The sequence below is a fragment of the Protopterus annectens genome, chromosome 2.part2 (genome assembly GCF_019279795.1).
Source record: "Protopterus annectens isolate FY-2018-M chromosome 2.part2, PAN1.0, whole genome shotgun sequence".
NCBI classification, from domain to species: domain Eukaryota; kingdom Metazoa; phylum Chordata; order Ceratodontiformes; family Protopteridae; genus Protopterus; species Protopterus annectens.
Window position 1 is genome coordinate 62,002,963 of NC_056730.1, and position 12,226 is coordinate 62,015,188.

A 12,226-nucleotide genomic window follows, 5' to 3' on the forward strand; every position below is an offset into this window, starting at 1 on the left:
AATTGGAGTTTATTCAAAATAATTTTGTATATGCACAAATACAGTGTTTCAGGATGAGGGTTAAAGGTGACTCTGCATCACCTACACTCCTCTTACCAAACTTTAAGGTAAGTGTCACTACTTGGTCAAAGTTAACAAAATAAGAGCATGCCCTAAAATTTACCTTTAAATTAAACCAGACTTTACATATGTGAATGGCATCAGTAGGTCAATATGCATTACTTTGCATTGGACACGATTAGTCTTACCATTAGTATGCATAACCCCTTTAACCAATAAATGAACAGTCAACCACAAGCATTCAAAGTTAAATGGTAAAAAGCTTCACTTTAAATAAGTTAACCTATTTATTTTTATTCCAAAGTAAATATGCAACCAGTGAAACTCTCACCGCTGGAACTAAAGCTATAACAATAAAATGTTAAGTCATGGACACAAAAAAATTTCTTTATTGTGTAAATCTGCTACCTAATAAGGGTGACTCATGCCCCCTCTTTCTCTGTCTTTTAACTCATTGCTTCCTACGTGAACATACAATGCATGAATGCTGTATTATGTAGGCTGTGTGTTTTCACACACTAATATGAGAGTTCCCAGTATTCCTCCTCTGCTAAGTATACTTGTTACTGCCTTTAAACTGTTGAATCAAAAGCTTATATCAAAGTAATGCATGTGTAAACATTAGTATTTTGTGTGTGGTTTCCCTTTGAAATTTTTAAGAAAAACTGCTGTATTTCAACCAGTTTGCCTTTTTTGCTGGTAATCAAAGCCTTGAGGATGCTTATTGTTATGTTATCTGCATTCTGATTGCAACGTCTAACCTGTTTTTGGTTAAACATTTTAATAAAAGTGTTTAAATGCTTACATTTACCATGGCTGATTATCTTTTAACATGGCGCTGGCCACTGCTCTCCAGCTAACCATAGTTCATAGTTGAACAGCCAACCTCACAAGATTTCAGTATGCAGTCCCACACCTCTGTTTGATCCCATATATAAATAACGTGACATGGATCTCCAGAAATGTACAGCACTAATCTTTCAAATCAAGTCCACATCATTCTTCAAAGTAGCCTCTTGGCACATTTTTTTTTGTAGAATCATTGAGTGCACTTGGAAGAAAACTGCTTTTCTTCAGTGTAGACTGAAAAAAAAATACTAAAACTTGACTATACCACTCTGCTGCTCTGTAAAATTTGCATGGATTATATTGTGATTACCTGAGTGGCATTTGGAAGCCCCGTTTCACACACTGATTTTTTGCTCCAGATTTCGGAGAGAAATTTTTCCTGTTGGTTATTTTTTTCTCCCAAAACTTTCTTAAAAGCTCTGAGCCTACTATCTTTAATGTCCACATTTGTGGGTGGTAGTGGTTGGAATTTGCTTCATTGTATGTATCTGAAAGGAGCAATCTAAAGTAAGTGTGTGTGTGTGTAAAGAGAAAATGGACCGTCTCATAGCAATTATTTAATACAGTATTGTGGCTATTTATGGAAAATGCCAGAGTGTTTGCTTTAAGTGAAGTATTAGTAGACTAGGCAGCAAAAGTATGAAAATGTATGGTGGTAATAAATGAGACAAGAAGGAGATGACCAGAGCCAGATCCAGGGCTAGGAGACCATGGCAGTCACATAGGGCATGCTAGCTGGGAAAGGAGCCCACTGACCGGGAGATTGTTTTTAATTTAAAAAAATATATTTTACGGGTATTCTTCTTTAAAAATGGCCTTTATATCCAGTTGCTCACATGCAGTGTGTGTGTGACCTGTTTGTCTTCATCTTCTGCGTCTGTCATAGTTTAGTTTCACAGTAGTGTACTAGGCTATCTGTCCTGGGGCATTTACAAGCCTAGCCAATAATGATGTGGCTTTCGCCACCCCGTATTATATAGCTGCACCTCTCTAGTAGTGATACATGTGGGACTCCATTATTTAGTATACTATACCTCTTGTCTAGTAGTGACACTGAGGTGACTCCCGGGGTAAACTTACGATCTCCCATCCATGCATCGAGATTTTTCTTGAACAGTGCCAATGAAGGGCTCTGTCTCACATGAACTGGGATTTTGTTCCAGAGTACGGGTAACCTCTGTGTTATGAATCTATCCCTCCAGCATGTCTTATTTATATTTGTGCAGAGGTTGAAATCCTTAGCTCGCATGGTTCTGGTGGATTTGGATTTTTTGAGATGGAGCATGTCCATCAGTTCTTGGTTGGACATGGCCTTATATGTTAGGCACAAATCACCTCTGAGCAGGCGGTATGCTACTGAATAGAGCTGGAGTTTCTTTAATCTTGCTGGATAAGGCATATGTTTGAGTCCCATGATCCTCTTGGTGAGGTACTTCTGGGGTCTTTCCAGTTGTATGTGCCGGGTGAGGTACATCCCAAATGGAGCATTATATTCAATCATGGGCCTGATAAGGGAGGAATATAGAGGTGCAATGACCTCCTTTGATCTGGATGAGAATCCCTTCATGATGAGATGGGCAAGGTAGAAAGTCTTTCTGACCACTCTGGCAACATGGTTGTCAAAGGAGAGGTCACTATCAACTTGAGTCCCCAGGTCTCTGATTACTTCTTCCGTACTCAGTGGGTTGTCTATGTGATAATTTGTGGGTACTTTGTTTTTCCCAAAGGGGATGACTATACATTTTTTGGTGTTAAGTTTGAGGCCATGATTCCAGCACCAGTTGTCCGTTTCAGTGAGACCTTTCTGTAGGATGTGTGTGTCAGCAGGTGAATCGACTATGGCACCCAGTTTGCAGTCATCTGCAAACTTTGTCAGCCATAATCCTCCCATATTTGCTTTCACATCTGAGAAGTAAATGCCAAATAAGAGCGGTCCCAGGACTGAGCCCTGTGGGACACCACTCATGACTGGTTTTGAGTCTGACATGGCTCCAGCAATTTTGACCTTATGGGTTCTGTTTTTTAGCCAGTTTGCTACCCATCTTGTGACATATGGATTTACATTTAGGTTGCTGAGCTTGTCTATGATGCCAGAGTGTGGTATTGTGTCAAAGGCTTTAGCCAAGTCCAAGTAGGCAGTGTGGACAGCCTTGCCCTCATCGATGGCACTAGTGACTGACTCGAAGAAGTCAACCAGGTTTAAGAGGCAGGATCTGCCTTTTACAAAACCAAACTGGGTGGGATCAAGGGTCTGCAGATCCCCAATGTCGCCATTTGAGTTCCATGATGATTCTTTCCATAGCCTTGCAGACCAGGCTGGTCAGACTTATGGGTCGGTAGTTACCAGGGTCAGTGGAATTTCCCCCTTTGTGGAGTGGGACCACTGTTGCTGTGCGCCAGTGTTCCGGTACATATCCTGTAGTGAAGCTAAGATTGAATAGCGTTTTTAGGTGTGGGTTTAGTTCATCTTGAAGTTCACGTAACATGCAACCGGGGGTACCATCGGGTCCCATATATGCTGTGTTTTTTGCTTTGTTGAGTGCTGATTTTACCTGTATGTCTGAGATGACAGGTAGGTTACATTCAGCAGGGATAATTATTTCACCTTTCGGGGGTGAGGGAGGGGAGAAATTTGCACTGAACCTATCTGCCAGAATATTGGCAATGTCGGTAGGTTCAGTGAATTTTTTGTCGTTGTGTACCACCTCAGAGCATATCTGAGAATTTCCTCTCAAGGTTCTGACATAATTGAAGAAGGCCTTGTGATTGTCCTTGGTATCCTTGGCAATCTTTCTCTCAAAGTTGGCTTTAGATGTTTTTATGAGAGAACGTAGTTTTTTACTTGTGCTGATCAGGGAAGCCTTTCCCTTGTGGGATTTGGCTTTGTCCTGCAGTAGCTTCCTTCTTTTGTTGTACAGTTTGTTTATAGCCGGGGTCCACCAAACCGGGCGTCTTCCCTTGGTGGAGAGGGTTTTGGTTTTAGTTGGGATTGCTTGATCCATGAATTCTTGGAGATGTCCGTAGAAGGCTTTTGTGTAGGATTCAGCATTTTGGGAAGTGGTTTCCATTAACCCAGTAGGCTTAAAGGATACCATTTCTGACTTAAGGAGCATAAAGTAAGCTTTTGAAAAGTTTTTCACTGTAGTCTTTTGTTCTGGGGGTGGGGGTGGGATATGTACATCCAACGTGATCAATTTTATGGTCAGATCTTACTAGTGAGGGGTTTACATCCGGTGCGGAGCATTTGGGCCCCATGTTTGTGATAACCAGGTCAAGTATATTATCTCCCCTCATAGGAGAAGTGACCAGTTGCTCCATAGCATTCGAGTTAATGAATTCTAAGAATCTTTGGGCTAGGGTGTTAGGGCTAGAATAGTGGGCCCAGTCTATGTTGGGGTAGTTGAAGTCACCCAATATGATGGTGTTTGGTGTGACATTCATATCCTCCAGTGTCTTTAGGAATGCTTGATGGGATTCCTGGGATTGGGAGGGTGTTCTATAACATGCGACCAGTTGTATGGCAGTTTTGCCTATGGTGAGTAAAACTTGTATGGTTTCTGATGCTTCTTGGGTAGCCACCAATCGAGAGGTGTAGGTGTCCTTTATGAAAATGGACACTCCCCCTCCCTTTGTGGTTCGGCCTGGAACTTGAGGCCGAAAAGCATGATATGAGGTATAGCCTGGTAGTGCTGGAGTGCTCTCAGGAGCCTTGAACCAGGTTTCAGTTACTGCACAGACATCAATGTTCTCCATACTGAGAAGTGCTTCGAGTGCCTGCATCTTGAGATTTAGACTTCTGGCGTTGAGCAGCATTACCCTTAATTTTTTTCCATTTTTGTTTATTACGGAGGTTGATTTGTCTTTTGAGCATTGCCTAAAAAAGGCACTATGGGGGTAGCAAGAGCCTTGGCCAGTATCCGGAAGCCCAGTGGTGACAGGTGCAAGCCGTCCCTTGTGAAGCAACGCGGCTTGTCCAGCATGTCATCCCAGGCTGACAGACATTGGATCCCCCTAGAATGACACCAGTGATTAAGCCAATTGTTAAAACTGATCATTTTGTCTTTGTACTGAGGCATCATTCTTGGTGAAGGCAGGATGCTGCTCAGGGTCAGGGTCATACCAGTCTGGGCTACATAATCGGAGAGCTCCTCAATGTCTCTTTTCATGTAGTCCAGGGAGGTACGTCTCAGGTCATTCACACCAGCATGGACAATGACTGCATCATACTTGTACTTGCTTTGGAGTGACCTGAGTGCATGTGTAATGTGGCGGATCCTAGCTCCCGATAGGCAGCTCACCGTTACCCTCTCCTTATTCAGCCTGGTAAGTGGGACGTCGGTGTGTCTGACTATAGAGTCACCTATTACTAATGTCTCTGGCATAGTGTTTTGCCTTCGGGGCTGTGATTGTGTGACACACCTGTTGCTTGAGGTAAGTGTTGTAGGTGTTATGTTTTGTGAGGGTGTATTTCTGGGTGTCTGCTTTGGAGGCCTCTGTTTTGGTAAGTTTTTTATAAGAGCCTCCGAGTATGTCTTTGTGTTCTTATGTGTTTGGTTTGTAGTAGTGGTGGTTTTACGTGTGACTGGTTTTGCTTCGGGTGTGGGTGCCTTCTCCTCCTGTCTGGTCTTGCCAGTCCTGAGTTGAGAGAGTTCAGCCTCCAGTCTGGCTATATAGTTGCATCTCTCACAAGTATTTGTGTTAGTAGGAAGGAGGAGAGGGTTGTCTGTGTACATGAGACAATTGTAACATTGTCTTAAGATTCCCAGATTAACCAGCTGAACAAGAGAGGATGCTAGTGGTCTACCACTCGACATGCTAGAATATTAAAAGGAGTGCTGTGCCTTTAAAGGAAGTGGGTATTCACGGGGGTAGTGGATGGCTGTAGTGCTTACTTTAGTATAAGAGTGCTTACTTTAGTATAAGAGTGCTTGCTAAGAATAGAAGTCCCGAAAACAAGTGCTAATATATACAGCTAAATAGACTGAGTAGAGCTTTCCAAGGGAAAATTTGAAGAGTAGACTTGGCGGAGCCAGAAATAGTTTACACCTGTATAACTGCTGCTGCGCTATGCGCGCAAAAACGCCCAGGCGGATTTTTTATACAGGGAACTTGAAAAGAGCTAGAAATGGTCCAAAGCAACCAATAATTTACAGCTCAAGTGCTGAGGTCACTTCCCCCAGGGACAGATAGGCTGCTCAAGGCTCCCCACTCCCACTGGTGAGCTCAGAAACTTCCTTCTATCCAAGTAAGGCAATGGCCAACACAGGAACTACACACAGCCCGGAATACAGCAAAGCCTGTATACTGGTCTAGACTAGTCGAGCAAAGGCGGGAAAACAAGGAGTATTTTTTTTTGTTTTTTGTTTTTTCAAGAAAGTACACAGAAATGCAATTATACAAACAGTAAAATCGATTTACACAGGCTAGCACACTTTAGTGAGCAGCCTCAGCAGTTAAATTAACAAAAAAAAGTATTAATCAACCAGAGTTGACCAAAAAGCTACTTTTAAGTGCAGATACTTTAGAAATCAGCAGATAGACACAAAAACAGTTTTAGCTAGTTAAATGAAAGCCAGAGAGGACAATGCAGATAAAAAAGCCAAAAAATACTTAAATCTGGAAAGTGGTCGCTTCTTTCAGTTCTCTGTTGCCAGGACCCCTCTGCAGGACCACATGGAGCTCTGCTTGGGTATATAGCCAGCTGGCCTGTTTACATCTTTGTTTTCTATGCAAGTGGAATTTGAATACCAGAAGACACGTGATGCACGAGCAGACAAGTTAGAGGTAGGTGTGTGTGTGTTTGTAAGAGGTAGGTAAGTGCGTATCTCTCAGAGAGAGGGAGTGAGGTGTGTATCTCTCAGAGGGAGGGAGGTAGGTGTGTGTTTGCGTGCGTGTGTCCGAGTAAGAGGGAGGGAGGTAGCATACCTCTAAACTGTTCAGATTTCTGCCACATATATTTTTTGCTCTGTTCCTCATAAAATTCGATTTTCTGGAAAAGTCATTGAGGATTGCAGTTACTAAATAATCCAACAAAGAAAAACGAACGGCAGGAGCAAAACAATGAAGGGTAGACTAAAACACAAACGCTGGATGTAGCGTAATGCTAAAAACGCTGCCAAAATAATACATACTCCACACAGTGTTGTAAAACATCAAATACAGCTGAGATAGACTGAAACTGGATAGATAGATGACTAAAACTAAATGTTTATTGAGTGCACAACAGGTTAGCGCTTTCGCCAATTAGCTTCATCAGACCTGATTCAAACATCTCATATCTGGGTTTAAATACATAAAAGTGCGGGAAATAAAAACACTCTTAAAGGTGCAAGCCTTGTAGCCTTGTAGTTCACAAGTAATATATGCACTGAAAAGTATTGATAAAAATATCAAATAAATCTTATGTGTTCTATATTAAATTATATTAAAAACACACTACATTATGACACATCTGTGACCTAATATTAGGAACACTCTCATACCATTAAAATTGATGATATCAAGTCCAGAAAACATTCTACATAACAAAAGACAAGAGCCATCATTTTCAACATATGTAAGACACATCCAGTGTCTGATGCTAAATAAAATCTACAGTGTGATAAACATGCATAAAATGTACAAAATCATGATAAATATATATGCAGATAGTATATATAGCATGTCTTATATAGATCACACAACAATAACTATGCAGTATAAAAAATGAGCAAAAATAAATATACAATAAGGAAATAAACAACTCCTAAACTCTTCCAATATCTATAATTTCAATTTTCTCATTCTTAAGAAAGGTTGGATGGAAACCTTCCCATTCAGACCAGGGTATGTGCCTGACCTAAGTTTCATAATCCAAGTGGTCTCTCTAGATTCAGTGAAGGTGCCAACATCCCCCCCTCTAATAGTTTTCTGTATCTGCTCCAATATCCTGAACTTAAACATGTGTTCAACACCCTTATCAATGACATGTTTCGCTAGGGCATTGTTCCTTTTCTAATGTGATAAATGTGTTCACGCATCCTATCTCTGAGGCACCTGTTGGTCTTGCCAACATAAAATGCCCTACAAACTATACAGACAGCCAAATAAACAATATCAGTGGACATACAAGTGCCCTTTGCAGAACATAAAGAGAATGTGGGAGGTGAGGAAAATGACCTAGTATTCAATTTATCTACTCATATTTTAACCTCGGATGAGTTAGAAGTATTATCTAGAGGATTGTCTTTTATCCCCACCAAGTATAGCAGCTTTGAAGAGACTCTACAGGATTTTAAATTATTTATGCGTAATATATCTCTTAAGATAGAGTTTCAGGGTGATAGCATGGCTATTGGGCATCAGATGAGGAAACCTAGTACATATGTACCACCAACACATCCCTTATTAGCAGCATATAGTAAATTGGTTGAAGATGATTTATACCAATCCATTCATTTTAGAGGTAGATATGAGAAAGGCTACCATAATCTCACATTTAGACAGAGACAAGCTTTGAATGGATTAAGGAATAATCCAGGTCTAACCATCAAGTCTGCGGATAAGGGGGGAGGAGTGGTCATTATGGATACTCATAGATATAATGAATCCATATTTGAGATGTTGAGTGATTATAATTTCTATACTGAGATTTCGTTAGATGATGTAGCATGCATCACCAATAGTGTGCGCAACATGTTGGATGACCTTTTAAGAAGTGAGGTAATAGACCTTGAACTATTTAAGTTTCTGGAGACATTACACCCACTGATACCTATCATTCAGGGACTTCCAAAAATTCATAAGGATAGATTGAATCCCCCGTTCAGACCGATTGTCGCAGGGAGAAGTTGGAGCACCGAACCTTTTTCCATTTATATAGAAACCAAGTTGAGGCCATTGGTCGATGAGAATGCTTATACTTTGAGAGATACCAAGCAGTTTTTATTAGATCTTTATAGTTTTGTTGGTTCTATACCTGTATACGATAGACTTACTTTTGTCACCATGGACGTACAGTCTTTGTTTACGGGAATTCCTAACTGTATTGGGATTGAAATGGTTGGTAATTATCTTCAGAGAATGTCCAGTCTGGGGGTGAATGAGATAGAGTTGTTGACATGTTTTCTTGAAGTCGTGTTAGAATCAAATGTTTTTTGCTTCCTGGATAAAGTGTTTTTACAAAAGGATGGCGTAGCTATGGGCACATCTTGTGCCAATAGCTACGCCAACCTTGTTATGGCTGAGTGGGAGAATAGATATATGTTTAGGATGAGCCACTATAATAGATTTGTTCCATTTTACAGGCGTTTTGTGGACGATCTATTCTTTTTGTGGAAAGGAACCCCTGATGAGTTGCAAGAATTTCCTACGGAGATGAATGCAGCTACTAGCTTTCTTAAATTCACTGTTGAATGGTCAGAGGTGAGGATCTCCTTCCTAGATGTATATGTGGAGAGATTAAGTAATGGTATGATTAACACTGGGTTATATAGGAAATCTTGTCATAAAAATGTCTTGTTACACCGTCGAAGTATGCACCCAGGATACATTTATAGGAATATTGTCCGTGGACAAGCCATGCGCATATCTAGATATACTCCAATAGCCTCGAGTTTTAGGGAAGGGATAGGAGATCTGGAACAGAGGCTTAGGACACGTGGTTATAGTGAGTTGGATCTGGAGAGAGGAATGTTAGGTATAGATGGGTTGAGGACTGATATAGCTGCCCCGTATTTCTCTGAAAGAACCAACCACCATGTTAGGATGGATAGTGAAGATGGAACAGTGTCAAATAATTGTGGTGCTGTTTATCCCATTTTCTACACCCGTGATGTGGGAGAAATCAAAGATGTTATAAATGCACACTGGCACATTTTATCAGTGGACCCAGATATTAAGAAAGTGGTAGGGGATAGACCAAAGTTCGTATACAAGAATAAAATGAATCTTAAGAGATTGTTATGTCATTCTAGTATACACTCTTTGCGGGTCTCTAATGATTTGTTAACCACCTCCCCCTGTAATGCTTGTAATTTTTGTTCCTTCATTGATCCTGATCCAGTATTCGCGCATCCATCTGGATTAGGTAATTTTTCAGTACCAGCAAAGGGCACTTGTATGTCCACTGATATTGTTTATTTGGCTGTCTGTATAGTTTGTAGGGCATTTTATGTTGGCAAGACCAACAGGTGCCTCAGAGATAGGATGCGTGAACACATTTATCATATTAGAAAAGGATCAATGAACAATGCCCTAGCGAAACATGTCATTGATAAGGGTGTTGAACACATGTTTAAGTTCAGGATATTGGAGCAGATACAGAAAACTATTAGGGGGGGGGGTGTTGGCACCTTCACTGAATCTAGAGAGACCACTTGGATTATGAAACTTAGGTCAGACACATACCCTGGTCTGAATGGGAAGGTTCCCATCCAACCTTTCTTAAGAATGAGAAAATTGAAATTATAGATATTGGAAGAGTTTAGGAGTTGTTTATTTCCTTATTGTATATTTATTTTTGCTCATTTTTTTATACTGCATAGTTATTGTTGTGTGATCTATATAAGACATGCTATATATACTATCTGCATATATATTTATCATGATTTTGTACATTTTATGCATGTTTATCACATTGTAGATTTTATTTAGCATCAGACACTGGATGTGTCTTACATTATGTATGTTGAAAATGATGGCTCTTGTCTTATGTCTTTTGTTATGTAGAATGTTTTCTGGACTTGATATCATCAATTTTAATGGTATGAGAGTGTTCCTAATATTAGGTCACAGATGTGTCATAATGTAGTGTGTTTTTAATATAATTTAATATATAACACATAAGATTTATTTGATATTTTTTATCAATACTTTTCAGTGCATATATTATTTGTGAACTACAAGGCTTGCACCTTTAAGAGTGTTTTAATTTCCCGCACTTTTATGTATTTAAACCCAGATATGAGATGTTTGAATCGGGTCTGATGAAGCTAATTGGCGAAAGCGCTAACCTGTTGTGCACTCAATAAACATTTAGTTTTAGTCATCTATCTATCCAGTTTCAGTCTATCTCAGCTGTATTTGATGTTTTACAACACTGTGTGGAGTATGTATTATTTTGGCAGCATTTTTAGCATTACGCTACATCCAGCGTATGTGTTTTAATCTACCCTTCATTGTTTTGCTCCTGCCGTTCGTTTTTCTTTGTTGGATTATTCTATTGGCTTGTTTGGCGAGAGCATTAACTCCATGTGGGGCTTTTTTGACATTTTAGTTACTAAATAATGACAGACATTTTAGTTTCTGACTTTATATCCTTTAGAAAAATGCATGCTAACACAAACCCTGTTCTAGCAACTTTCTAAGGTAATGAGAGCAATATTTAAAATCTGTCCCTATTTATATTAGGCTTTTTCCAGATTTATTGCAGTAAGACGTTGAGATGGGTATGGTAGATAGGGATGTATGCATCTGCGAGTGTAATGCCCTTGTTAGGGATATCAGGTGGTGAGTAATTTGCTCAGGCTCCAAAATTGTATCTTTGTTACAGGAACCAAGAGCTGCAATCCTCTACCTTAACTACCAAGCTGCATTTTTCAAGGAACTGGATTCCAGGCACATTTTTCAAGGAACTGAGTTTCAAGTGCATTTTCTAGGAACTGTGCTCATGCTAAGTCTGTTCACAATGTGGAACTGTTTTGTTTAGCAAATGGTATCACTATCGTGCTATAGAATTGAAAAGCATGTTAGTAGCACAGCAGGTAGCATACTTACTTTTGGTGCAGAAGGCTGTGTGTTGTATTCCCACAGCATGTAGATGGACTGCTGATACTGTGTGTTGTACTTAAAGGGGGTTGGGGTGCTGCAGTCCTGAGTATGTCCTCCTCTAGACAAGATGCCTAGTAACCTTGAACCAATTATCAGATTGCCATCAATTCCCTATTGCAATATTACCAGCTTACCATTTTTAATATAACATGGGCAATTTATTCTTCAAGGGGAGCTGGCACTGAATTTCATAGGTAGGCACTACGCTATTGGCCCTAGGTCCTATATAAGCCTAGCCAAAAAGGTACCCTGGCTTTTGCCACCCAAGAAAATTATTTTCCTGTGCCCCTGTCGAGCAGAGCCACAGAAGTGATCCCCAGGTTGAATTTCCTATCTCCCATCCGATCATCAATATTTTTCTTGAAGAGTGCTAATGAGGAACTTTGTTTGATATAGATAGGTAGTTTTTTCCAGAATATGGGAAGTCTCTGAGACAGAAATCTATCCCTCCAGCATGTTCTGTTTATTGTGATGACAAGGTATAGGTCCTTAGAGCGTGTAGCTCGGA